The sequence below is a fragment of the Sparus aurata genome, chromosome 1, assembly GCF_900880675.1.
Source record: "Sparus aurata chromosome 1, fSpaAur1.1, whole genome shotgun sequence".
NCBI classification, from domain to species: domain Eukaryota; kingdom Metazoa; phylum Chordata; class Actinopteri; order Spariformes; family Sparidae; genus Sparus; species Sparus aurata.
Genome location: NC_044187.1, coordinates 5,052,483 through 5,064,946, shown reverse-complemented (window position 1 = coordinate 5,064,946; position 12,464 = coordinate 5,052,483). Strand labels below are relative to the sequence as shown.

At 42.7% G+C, this 12,464-nt stretch overlaps 1 long non-coding RNA gene across 1 annotated transcript; it reads right to left on the bottom strand.

Moving 5' to 3' along the window:
* Window positions 1-8,979: 8,979 nt before the first annotated feature.
* Window positions 8,980-9,948, bottom strand: LOC115587610 (uncharacterized). The gene is made up of 3 exons (XR_003985090.1): window positions 9,752-9,948; window positions 9,149-9,651; window positions 8,980-9,056 (listed from the first exon to the last, which is right to left on the bottom strand). It is a non-coding gene; the product is annotated as an uncharacterized LOC115587610 (long non-coding RNA).
* Window positions 9,949-12,464: the final 2,516 nt, after the last annotated feature.

Sequence of the window (12,464 nt, the reverse complement as noted above, 5' to 3'; positions counted from 1 at the left end):
GTGGTTGATGGAAACAGGAAGCAGATGGCGCTGGCATCTCAGTGCCAGGAGCCCCGTTTGAAGCCAGCTGCTGTGGTTGCTGGAAACAGGAAGCAGAGGGCGCTGGCATCTCGGTGCCAGGAGCCCAGTTTGAAGCGAGCTGATGTGGTTGCTGGAAACAGGAAGCAGAGGGCGCTGGCATCTCGGTGCCAGGATCAGAATCAGAATCAGTATCCTTTAATGTCCCGCAGACGGGGAAATTTATTTGTCGCAGCAGCAGAATATTACGAGAACGGAGCAATAGCAAAATAGACAATAGAATAGACACTATAATTAAAAAGGGAAATAAAATAGAATCGAATCGACGTATATACATATTTACATGATGTAGTGGAAGAATGGACAGTAATTTTTTATATACAGACCGGAGCCCCGGTTGAAGCGAGCTGCTGTGGTTGATGGAAACAGGAAGCAGAGGGCGCTGGCATCTCGGTGCCAGGAGCCCCGTTTGAAGCGAGCTGATGTGGTTGCTCGAAACAGGAAGCAGAGGGCGCTGGCATCTCGGTGCCAGGATCAGAATCAGAATCAGAATCCTTTAATGTCCCGCAGACGGGGAAATTTATTTGTCGCAGCAGCAGAATATCACGAGAACAGAACAATAGCAAAATAGACAATAGAATAGACACTATAATTAAAAAGGGAAAGAAAATAGAATTGAATCGACGTATATACATATTTACATGATGTAGTGCAAGAATGGACAGTAATTTTTTATATACAGACCGGAGCCCCGGTTGAAGCGAGCTGCTGTGGTTGATGGAAACAGGAAGCAGATGGCGCTGGCATCTCAGTGCCAGGAGCCCCGTTTGAAGCCAGCTGCTGTGGTTGCTGGAAACAGGAAGCAGAGGGCGCTGGCATCTCGGTGCCAGGAGCCCAGTTTGAAGCGAGCTGATGTGGTTGCTGGAAACAGGAAGCAGAGGGCGCTGGCATCTCGGTGCCAGGATCAGAATCAGAATCAGTATCCTTTAATGTCCCGCAGACGGGGAAATTTATTTGTCGCAGCAGCAGAATATTACGAGAACGGAGCAATAGCAAAATAGACAATAGAATAGACACTATAATTAAAAAGGGAAATAAAATCGAATCGAATCGACGTACATACATATTTACATGATGTAGTGGAAGAATTGACAGTAATTTTTTATATACAGACCGGAGCCCCAGTTGAAGCGAGCTGCAGTGGTTGCTGAAAACAGGAAGCCGGGGGCGCTGGCATCTCGGTACCAGGAGCCCCGGTTGAAGCGAGCTGCTGTGGTTGCTGGAAACAGGAAGCAGGGGGCGCTGGCATCTCGGTACCAGGAGCCCCGGTTGAAGCGAGCTGCTGTGGTTGCTGGAAACAGGAAGCAGGGGGCGCTGGCATCTTGGTACCAGGAGCCCCGGTTGAAGCGAGCTCCTGTGGTTGCTGGACACAGGAAGCAGAGGGCGCTGGCATCCCGGTGCCAGGAGCTGTGGCTGGAACAGGCTGCTGTGGTTGCTGGAAGTAGGTACTAGGGGGCACTGGCATCCCTGTGCCAGGAGCCCCCGCAAAGGTTAGCTGCGGTGATGGCTGGAACTGGATGGCGGTAGGCGCTGTGGCGTTTGCCCTTGAGGTTGTGGGTTGCTGTGGCTGATGATGATAATCCTGATGGAAGTTGGAGGGTCCTGTAATCCATCTGGGCGCTCCCTCTGGAGTGTAGTGATGACGAGAAGTGGTGGCGGAAACTCTGGAGTTGTTTGATCTGGCAGAGGATCTCTGTCTCTGCTTTTGCTGCTGCTCTTTCTATTTTCTTTGGGCTGTATTATTTGATTGTACTGTCCCTTTAACAAGAGCGTCGACGTCACTGCCTGTAAGGGTGTGCGTGATGATGTCACCCGGAAGCGATCTGGTGTTAACGGATGAGCGGCCATGAGTTTTTTTTTTTTTTCTTTCAAAGATTGGCTGTTGTGATGGCTAGAACTGGATGGCAGTAGGCACCATGACGTTGCCCTAGATGTTGTAGGTTGCTGGTGTCGATAATGAAAATCCTGATGGGAATTAGAGGGTCCTGAAATCCATCTGGGCACTCCCTTTGGAGAAGAGTGATGACGAGAGGTGGTAGCAGAAACTCTAGAGTCATTTGATCTGGCTGAGGATCTCTGTCTCCACTTTTGCTGCTGCACTTTCTGTTGTCTATGAGCTTTCTGCTGTCTTTGGGCTGTAGTATTTAATTGTACTGTCCCTTTTAACAGGAGCGTCAACGTTGCGACGTGTTGGGGTGCACATGATGACGTCACCCGGAAGAGAGCTGGTGTTGACGGAAGAAGCTAACATGCGTGTGGAGAAAGTTTGGCTTCATAGTCCATTCGGTGAAACAGAATTCATTTGTCGTTTAAAGTTTTTTCTGGGGAGTGGCTACTGTCCAATCGGTGATTTTAGAAGATGAAAGCTGGTCGGGGGAACTCACCGGAGCGTGGAGACGTTGCGACCGGCGAGTTGTTCGGCCGGTGTTGGCGGAACGATGGCGGGAGGCTTCACTTCTTGGTGGTGAAGGAGTCGGCGAACTGTGGCAAACTGCAGCAACGGTGATTTTCTGTTCCGGAATTTCCTCATCCTCTCTTTGCTGTGGAAGGAGGTGGGCTGGGAGACACGGGGGATGAGACGAAGTTGGTGTTCTTCGGACTCGCTCGCGTCCTAGACGGCTGTAGGGCCACTGGAATCGGGGTCTCGGGTACGGAGGTGACGGGAAAGTTGTCGGCTTCATATGAATGGTGATCCTGATCTCGTCTGAAAGATTGTCCGACGGGGATAGTGATACGAAGTCCATGATGAGGTGAGTAGAGCCTGATGTTGCTCGTACAAAAGTTTGGATGTGCTCGGGCGAGGCGATGTCGCGTGATCTCGTTTCTGGGTGCGAGAGCGCAAAATACGAGAGCGAAGCAGAGGAGAGGGTCAGGTGGTTATTTATAGAAATAAGGAAGTTGGCGCTGTTGAGGTGTGGTGCTGCTCCTGAAACTTCGCCAATTAAGCTTCAATTACGCCAAAAATAGACACTTCACTTGCACACAGATACTCTCAGTAATGTTAACACATATGAGAATGCATATCTGTATGAATTGAATACATATGTTTGTAAAAGCGAGTACGTATGCATGAGTAAGTATGTACATACATAAAAGTTACTGTTTATATATACATAAAAGTGAGTATGTATATACGTAGAAGTCAGCATAGATACATATAAAAGTCAGTTTGTATGTATGTATAGCTTTGAGGCAATGCATTTTGGGCTAAAAGCAGACCAACTATATTTAAGAGTGTTCTACATAACTCTAATGTTACCTGATATCCAGCGTTCATTGTTTCCGTTCTTCTTAAATGTTATAATAAACTATAGTTAATGTTATGGAAAAAGATGAGTTGTACCATGACCAGTGATGGTAATAACGGTGTTAAAATAAATGGCTCAACGAACAGCGTTACTTTTTTTCATTAACAGGTTATCCAAATTATTACTATTTCCATCGTTACAACGCTGTTACCGTTACCAACAATTAAATGTGGCGTGTTACAAACTGAAGCTACTCATTGACGCTGTTTTTTTCTCTATGGTGAGGGAGGAGGGAGGGGCCAGACAACCGCATAAGTAATGATGATTGGCTAAAGTAGAGTAATAGTTTGTAAGCCAATCAGAGGCAGTGTTCAGTTAACACACAAGCCACACATGCATACAGCAGCCTCACACACACAAACTAGTAGAGGTAAGCTGCAGCAATGGCGAGTCCAGAGGAAAAGTTAACGTTTTCAAAGTGTAAGTACAGACACTACTTAAATCTCCTTTGTCCACGTCCGTTGTAAGCAACTCTGATCTAATGAAGCATCTCTCTAACAGTCACATTTTGACCCAATAATTCTTGTAACTTCCAGTGTTTGTTCTCTGTCACTGATTCCCAGCAACACGGAAGTTACCAGTTGCTCTCTTAACCACTGCTGTTATTCTGGTCTTTATACTCCTCTTGGTCTTGTTCTGCATCAGGTGAGCAGTTCAGTTTCTCTGTGATTGAATTTACTTTACATCTTAAACGTAAGACTAACATATGTACAATGACGGAGTTATTGGCCCTGTAGTCCGTATGATATCAAGCTTGTTTTAAGAACATGTTTTGAGGTACCGCAGCTCAGTTGGTAGAGTATGTACCTCATGTACAGAGACTGCTGTGGTCCTAGTTTGAATCTGACCATGTGCATTTGAGCATTGTACGAATGTATACCCAAAAAAGTATTAACCTATCTTCTAAAGTCTACGATGAGTTACATCATTTGTTTGTTTCTTTGTTTGGAGCTTTTATTGTCTCATCAGAAGAGTGAGGTTTTTGCAACACCATTCTGAGGCTGAGGAGAGACCAGACAACAGAGCACAGGTATAAACAGAAAGATCCTACCTTGCCCTTCTTTACCTACTTTCTTCATCCACATGAATCATTTCCTTTTCCTTTTATCACCCTCTCATACTTTTCTGTGTTCTCCTCAATTCATGACCAGAATTAAGATAATGTGAAGGATCTGCTGCAGTGGAAGGGCAAAATGTTATACCGAAATTACTTCAAAACTTGTGAACTTTGGTTAAATACACACAATTAATGAAATACTGTCCAACAATGTACCCAGCACAGGGTTATATTAAAGGGGCACTATGTAGTTTTTGGAGAAGACAATTAAACTCAGATGTTAATATTTACAAAATGAATGAGGTAATGATACAAACTCATAAATATTTAATAATTATCTAAGTGAATTGTAATGCTTCATGCAACATTATGCTGTAATTAATATAACACATTGAGGATGCTGTCTCACTCGGGGCACCATAAGTAGTGTAGTATTAATTGGGTTTTGGGTTAAATTTGACTATCAATAATAATTAATCGGGGATAAATATTAATTTTGATAAATGAGATCCAATTCAGATTAGATCAGCTTAGGGCACCACCCTCGAAGAAGGGAAAAGATAGCCATTTCACAAAATCAGTCTCAGAAATAGGTACTAAACCGTTTGTAACTCTGATGAACAATAAACTTTAATTACCAGCAAAATGACCATAACAGCTAGTGATGGTTGAATGGATTTTGGAGTCCTTGACAAAGTAGAGGTTGGCAACATTCAGCCTTGTACAATATTGAATCGACAGCATGTAGCTTCAAAAGGCTTTTGTTTAACACAAATATGAAAACACATAATCTAACTATGTACCATATACAGGTGTGTGTGTGTGTGTGTGGCAGAACAAAAAAGAAACACCCGTGGTTCTTGCATCATGTGCTCACTGATATCACATGTGGGTGTGATGTGCTTCAGACTGAAGGACTGTGTGTGTGTGTGACATAATGATTATAGAATATGGTTGGTTGCATGCAAAGACTCTGAGTCTGTGTGAAGAATAATTCTACTAACGTCAAATTAGCCGTGTAGCAAAGCAAACTACCAATAACCTGACCTGAGATCACAATAACATCCAAACAGTGAACAATGATTTAACACATGTGCGTTCCATCAACCAGAGCTAAAAGTCCTGTGCTAAGCTGTGCTATGCTATGCTGTGTGCTATCTAGGCCCAGTTCAGCTGCGTTGCAGCTGCTGGCATTAACTACACTGGAATACTAGCAGGACCTCACATCGCTGCTGTGAGGAGAAGTTCTTTGGGCCTGCTGCAAATGTAGCTGGCAACTCTCAACAGCTGTTAGTCCCAGAAGAATCCAGAAGACGAGACAGGCAGCCCTGTGGGAAGAGAGGTGGAGAATAGAGAGAACTAGACAATTCCCCGCCGGGAAATCGCGAGAGTGGGCTGTGCGCTTTGCCCCGTGACGAAAAAGCAAACATGGCATCAGCAAAGTTTCCTCACCATCAAGCGGGAAAGGCCTTAAGGAACACACACATCACGTTTTGTGGTCCTAGTTTCAGAAATGTGGTAATAGGAGCGAGTTAAAAAAAGGCCGCAGTTTTGCAAATCCTCTTCCCGATTTACATTGGAGTGAATGGAGCAGTTGAGAGCTACTCTTGTCGGTTAGAGGCAAATCAATCCAAAACCATAAATCCTACCGATAAAGTAGACACATTGGGAGAAAGAAGACACGTGTGGCTAAAACTCTGGAAAATATCACTGTTTTTGAGCCTAATTTGTGGCCAGGATCATCACGGAAAGAGAAAATGTCTGAGCAAATTTTTGAAGTTCTCTCACTCTGTCAGTTGGCCCTCTCCACTCTGCTGCACGAACATTCCGCCATACACAATCATTGAAAACCCAGAATTTCTCCAAAATCACTCACCGTCATTCAAGGATCACAGTTCAAAAACTACACATCATAGGAAAAAAGTTCAAATACAATTTAAATACTCAGTACTTGTGCCTACATTTTAAAGCTGAAATGGTGTTTCTACGTGAACGTATGCCAGAGCAGGAGATGTTTGAAAAACGTTGCAGATTTGCGACTTTTTTGGCCTCCCCCCATTCATTCCTTATGGGAAACTTTATCGCAGTTTTCGCGACTTATGTCGTGAAAAATCAACATTTCGTAAAGCTGAATAATAGCAACCCGAGTCCGATCGAGCCGCACATTGAATGAGCAAAAAAATAATCATTAAATGTAGTTTAAATGTTGGGAAATATACTGTGTGTGCGTTTGTGGGCATGTGAGTGCACGCTTAAGCATTGCTGTGTGTGTGTGTGTGTGTGTGTGTGTGTGTGTGTGTGTGTGTACATGTCTCTCTGTCTGTCTGTCTGTCTCATGTGTGTCTCCTGTCTGTCTGTCTGTCTGTCTGTCCGATGTGTGTCTCCTGTCTGTCTGTCTGTCTGTCTGATGTATGTCTCCTGTCTGTCTGTCTGTCTGTCTGTCTGTCACTCTCTCTCTTTGCCCAGCTGATTTCGGTTGCTAGGTGACAGTTGGCAGGGGCCGTAGCAACGGACTGTGATGGAGTCAGTTGGCCCTCTCCACTCTGCTGCACGAACATTCCCCCTTAAACAATCATTGAAAACCCAGAATTTCTCCAAAATCACTCACCATCGTTCAAGGATCACAGTTCAAAAACTACACATCATAGGAAAAAAGTTCAAATACAACAAAAATACTCAAGACCTGTGCCTACATTTTAAAGCTGGAATGGTGTTTCTAGCTGAATGTATGCCAGAGCAGGAGATGTTTGAAAAACATCGCAGACTTGCGAGTTTTTTGACCTCATCCCATTCATTCCTTATGGGAAGTGTCTCGCAGCTGTTCGCGTCTTACGACGCGAAAGATTAATATTCTAGAAAACTGAATTATAGCATACAGAGTCCGATCAAGCCGCACATTGAATGAGTGAAAAAATGATCGTTTAATGTAGTTTAAATGCTGGGAAATATACTGTGTGTGTGCGTCTGTGTGCATGTGAGAGCACGCTTAAGCAGCTCTGTGTGTGTGTCTACATGTCGCTCTGTCTGTCTGTCCGTCTGTCTGTCTGATGTGTGTCTCCTGTCTGTCTTTCTGTCTGTCTGATGTGTGTCTCCTGTGTGTCTGTCTGTCTGTCTGTCTGTCTGATGTGTGTCTAGTGTCTGTCTGTCTGTCACTCTCTCTCTTGGCCCAGCTGTTTTTGGTTGCTAGGTGACCGTTGGCAAGGGCCGTAGCAACGGCCTGTGAGGGAGCTGATTTGAGAGCAATTTCTGCCTCACATCTAGGACGTCAAACTAGTGCTATTTGGTCAAAATCTTACATGATATCGACAATTTTTTTCACGATCGAGCCAGAAAGGCCTTAAAGAACACACTCATTAAGTTTTGTGGTCCTAGCTTCAGAAATGTGGAAATGGCAGCGAGTTAAAAAAGCGTGCAGTTTTGGAAATCCTTCTCCCGATTTACATTGGAGTAAATGGAGCATTTCAGAGCTACTCTTGTCGGTTAGCGGTCGATAATTTAAAAAACCGTAAATCCTACCGATAAAGTAGACACATTGGGAGAAAGAAGACAAGTGTGGCTACAACTCTGGGAAATATCACTGTTTTTGAGCCCAATTTGTGGTCAGGATCGTCACGGAAAGAGAAAATTTCTGAGCAAATTTTTGAGTCTCTCTCACTCTGTCAGTTGGCCCTCTCCACGCTGCTGCACGAACATTCCGCCATACACAATCATTGAAAACCCTGAATTTTTCCAAAATCACTCACCTTCATTCAAGGATCACAGTTCAAAAACTACACAACATAGGAAAAAAGTTCAAATACAACTTGAATACTCAGGACTTGTGCCTACATTTTAAAGCTGGAATGGTGTTTCCACGTGAACGTATGCCCGAGCAGGAGATGTTTGAAAAATGTCGCAGATTTGCGACTTTTTTGACCTCGCCCCATTCATTCCTTATGGGAAATTTATCGCAGTTTTTCGCGACTCACGTCGCGAAAAATTCATATTTTCCTGAGAAAAATAATAGCATACCGAGTCCGCCCGAGCCGCACGTTTTGATGTATTTTTTGTTTGTATTCGCTCAACGGTGCGGTGCGTGAAAAGTGCCAAAATAGAGCGGGAGGATGAAAAATAACTAGACAATTCCCCGCCGGGAAATCGCGAGAGTGGGCTGTGCGCTTTGCCCCGTGACGAAAAAACTATGAAAGCTACAGCAAAAGTTGAATCCCACGTTGATAATTTGGACTTTTATCTACATTTTAAAGTTTCAATGGTGTGTCTCGTCAAAGTATGCCAGAGATGTCGACCTTTGAAAAACAAAGATTCATTTTTTTCCCTCAGCTCCATTGTCAACGGGAAATGAGGATTGCCAATGCTTTGATATGATACCATGATACTACAATGCAATGCTACATTGTATTCATTTCACCACCTACCATTCATTCTCAGCATCTTCATCTATGGTCCTTGTTACAAAGGAAAACTAAACTTGGAACATAATTAATAATAATTCAACAGGCATACACTGACATCTTGTAACAGAGATAAAATTTATTTTCTCCCCAAAAAAAAAAGAAAAGCAGAGGCCTTCTCCCTGGAGGTCTTCATCCTGAGTCTGTGAGTTGTTGTTCTTCCTAAAATATTAAACACATTCATTTAGTCAGGTAGGTTGGAAGTGTTCTCTAAGCACTTGATCAATGAAGATACAATGTTAAATGTCCCTTACTTCTCTGCTGCTGGGTTGACGTCTTCAGTGGAGAGTGAGCTGCTGCAGTCTTCTTCCTGGATCACTGTTGCTGAATTTAAAAAGAAACATGAATTAGTTTAAAATCATCGCATAAACATTTGAAGAGAAAACAATATTACTTCCCTTATTTTGCTGCAGTCCTCTGGAGGTCTTCTTCCTGGATCACTGTTGGTAGATTTAAAGGACATTAATTAGTTACAGGTTCCAAAGATTGATGTAAACATTTGACAAGAAAATGTATACATTTTACAAAAATATTACTTCCCTTATTGTTGCTGCAGTCTTCTGGAGGTCTTCTTCCTGTAGTCTGTATAAATGTTGCCAGATTTAAAAGACATAAATTAGTTACAGAGTTCAAAGACTGATGTAAATATTTAAATTGAAAGTTGAGAATTTAATGAAATATTACTTCCCTTATTTTCTTCTGGGTTGTTGTCTTCGTTGGAGAGAGATCTGCTGCAGTCCTCTGGGGGTCCTTCTCACTGGATCATCCAAGAAAGACAATGACATAGTCATTGAGTTAAATCACTCAATGCAAGTGAATCACTTTAAAAAAAAAAAAAAAAAAAAAAACATACTTACTTTGTGATGGACCTGGGTTTGACATGCAGCTTGGTCTGCATCTCAGCTGGACGTTCAGCTTCCTCCCTGCAACTCCTGCACTACATTAACTAAGATAATCTTAGCCAATGTAGCTCTTACATTAGCTAAAATAATCTTAGCTAATGTAAGGGATTATCTTAGCTAATTTAGTGACAACAACCCAGCAGAAAAAAAAGAAAAAGGAAAAAAAAAACCATACAATAAAAAATACAATTACATTACAAGATAAAGAATTAAAAAACAAAATAAAAATACATACAAAATAAATGATTCATTAAACATACATCCTTAAATTACATGATAACTTATGTAAGCTTAGCTTAGTTAATGTAATAACTTATATTAGCTTAGCTATTACATTGCAGCTTACATTATATCTTACACATGCCATTCTCATCTAAATAGATGAGAAGAACATGAGTTAAGATATCACAAACAATGTCAATAAATACATACAAATGAATATATATAAAAAAAATGTTGAAAGGTATTTATAAAATGATTAATTACAATACATTTAACACACTGGCCCAGTTGTTCTCATCATCTCGAGAGATGATAAGAAGGACATGAAAAAAAATTGCTGACTCCATTTTAAAATAAATACACAAATATATAAATACAGATAAAGACATTTACACAAGATTAAACCATTTCCAGCCAAGACATGCCACTTTAACAACATACATATGAAAAACAATTACATTAAGACTACACACTAAAAGACTAAACAAGACTAAATCCTGAAAAAAATTGAGAGCCCATTAGTCAGTCAAAATACAATAAACTGGACTGTGGTAACTGTAATACGTTTGGAGAACACCTGATTGAAGACATTTATCAGGATGTGAAATGTAAATGTGGTCAATCAGTGTGTTCTTTTCTGTTGTCGAATTTGCTACTAATTGAGTGTAACCTCTGGACTGAAACAAATCTTTGATACTTTTTTTTCCTTTTGAAAGGAGGTCCTCATTAAAATCGCCACAAACAATGATGGGGCTGGTGATTTAACATGTCCAACGAGTCCAAGAGGTTTTTCAAGTTTTGGAGAAAGACTCCCAGTTGAAAACTTGGCGGTTTGTACACAGTCGCTATTAGCACTTTGACTGGAGCCTCAATTTTAAGGACAACAAACTCCAAATCAGTGACCTGTTGCATGTACCTGCGAGGCTCTGCTTGAACAGTGTCTCTACAGTACATGGCAACTCCACCTCCCTCTTTTTGGTCATGTTCACACAGCTGTTGTAAGACAGCTGTCTGCTACGTGTGAACATGGTGTACCCCTCCAATTGAAACATTTCAGCTACAGAGGACCCCGACAAATGTGTCTCTGTAAGGCAAAGCACATCTGCTTGTTGGAGCTCGTGATGTGCTTTGAGGTCCACCATGTGACATGGCAGACCCTGCGTGTTGTGGTGGACAATTGTCAAAACCTTTGGAGTTTGTTGTACAGATTTTAAAAGCGTTAACAATGGTCTACAGCTCTGGAAAGACGCATGAGGCATACTTTCCAGAGCTGTCTTGATCTTGGGGTTTGCGTAAATTTTTTTCTCATCAAAGTCAAGGATGGTGAGACCTTGAAGCGAGGTTGTGCGGCTGAGCGCGACGTACGCCATACCAGATTCAAAAACACGCTTCAGACACACAACCGCCGACGGCATGGTCATTCCTTGAACTTTGTGGGCCGTACAAGCAAAAGCTAATTTCATGGGGAACTGCCGACGAACAACCCCTTTCTTGTTACTTAGGTTCTCCTCAGATCTTTCGATGTACACCGAGTTATCTGAGGGACCTAAAATTTTTTTGCGGAATCTCTGTCCTGCTGTAGGATTGTCCAGCAGGAGTCCAATCATCTTCACGCCTCCTGGTTCTCTAATTACAATATTAGAAATGGTTCCAAATGTACCGTTCACAAGGCCATCTTCCACATCTAAATTTCGGATCAACATAACGCGTACTCCTTGAGCAGCCATTATGTTGTCGGGCAAATCTCGCTTGTGTCCTTTAATTTCCCCAGACACCAAACGTCATGCAGCCAGTTCTGGGGTCTTTTCGAAAATCACGAGCTGCAATGCCAATCGCATCCTCGTAGCAAGCAGTAACGATGTCGGCGTTGTGACGGTCTACTTCTTTGTTTGTGGCGTAGATGTTGTAGAGTCAGTGCTGGACAATGCTGACTATCAGCCACTGCCTGTGTAAGCAAGAGCCTGTCCTCATCTAACAAAGGATCTTCCTTTTGCTTCACCCTGAGACGGTTTCAAGAGTTCAGCAAAAGCTCGATCGTCTTTCTGTCGCATGATCTCTGTCAGGGGTGACCATTTTGAAGTTATCCTTCCAGAGATCAAACTCGGTCTCTCCTCGTACACACACAGTGGCTTGGCTTTACCAAGGGGCGGCAGTTGATAAAAGTCACCTACAGCAAGGACAGACATGCCTCCAAATGGCTTCCGATTACCCCTGATCTGCTGAATCGCCAATGCACGTAGGCAAATAGCTCTTTAGAGACCATGGATGCTCATCGATGATGAGAATCTCAGCGTTTGGCCAGTGTTGCTCTGACTTTCATCAAGTGCATTCCCAAGACCTTGATAAGGTGGCTTTCAAGGACCTTGGTAATTTGAGAATGGAGTGGCAACGTGTTGCCTGATATGTTAAATGCTGCTGTACCTGTGAATGCGGTCAGCAGCACTGC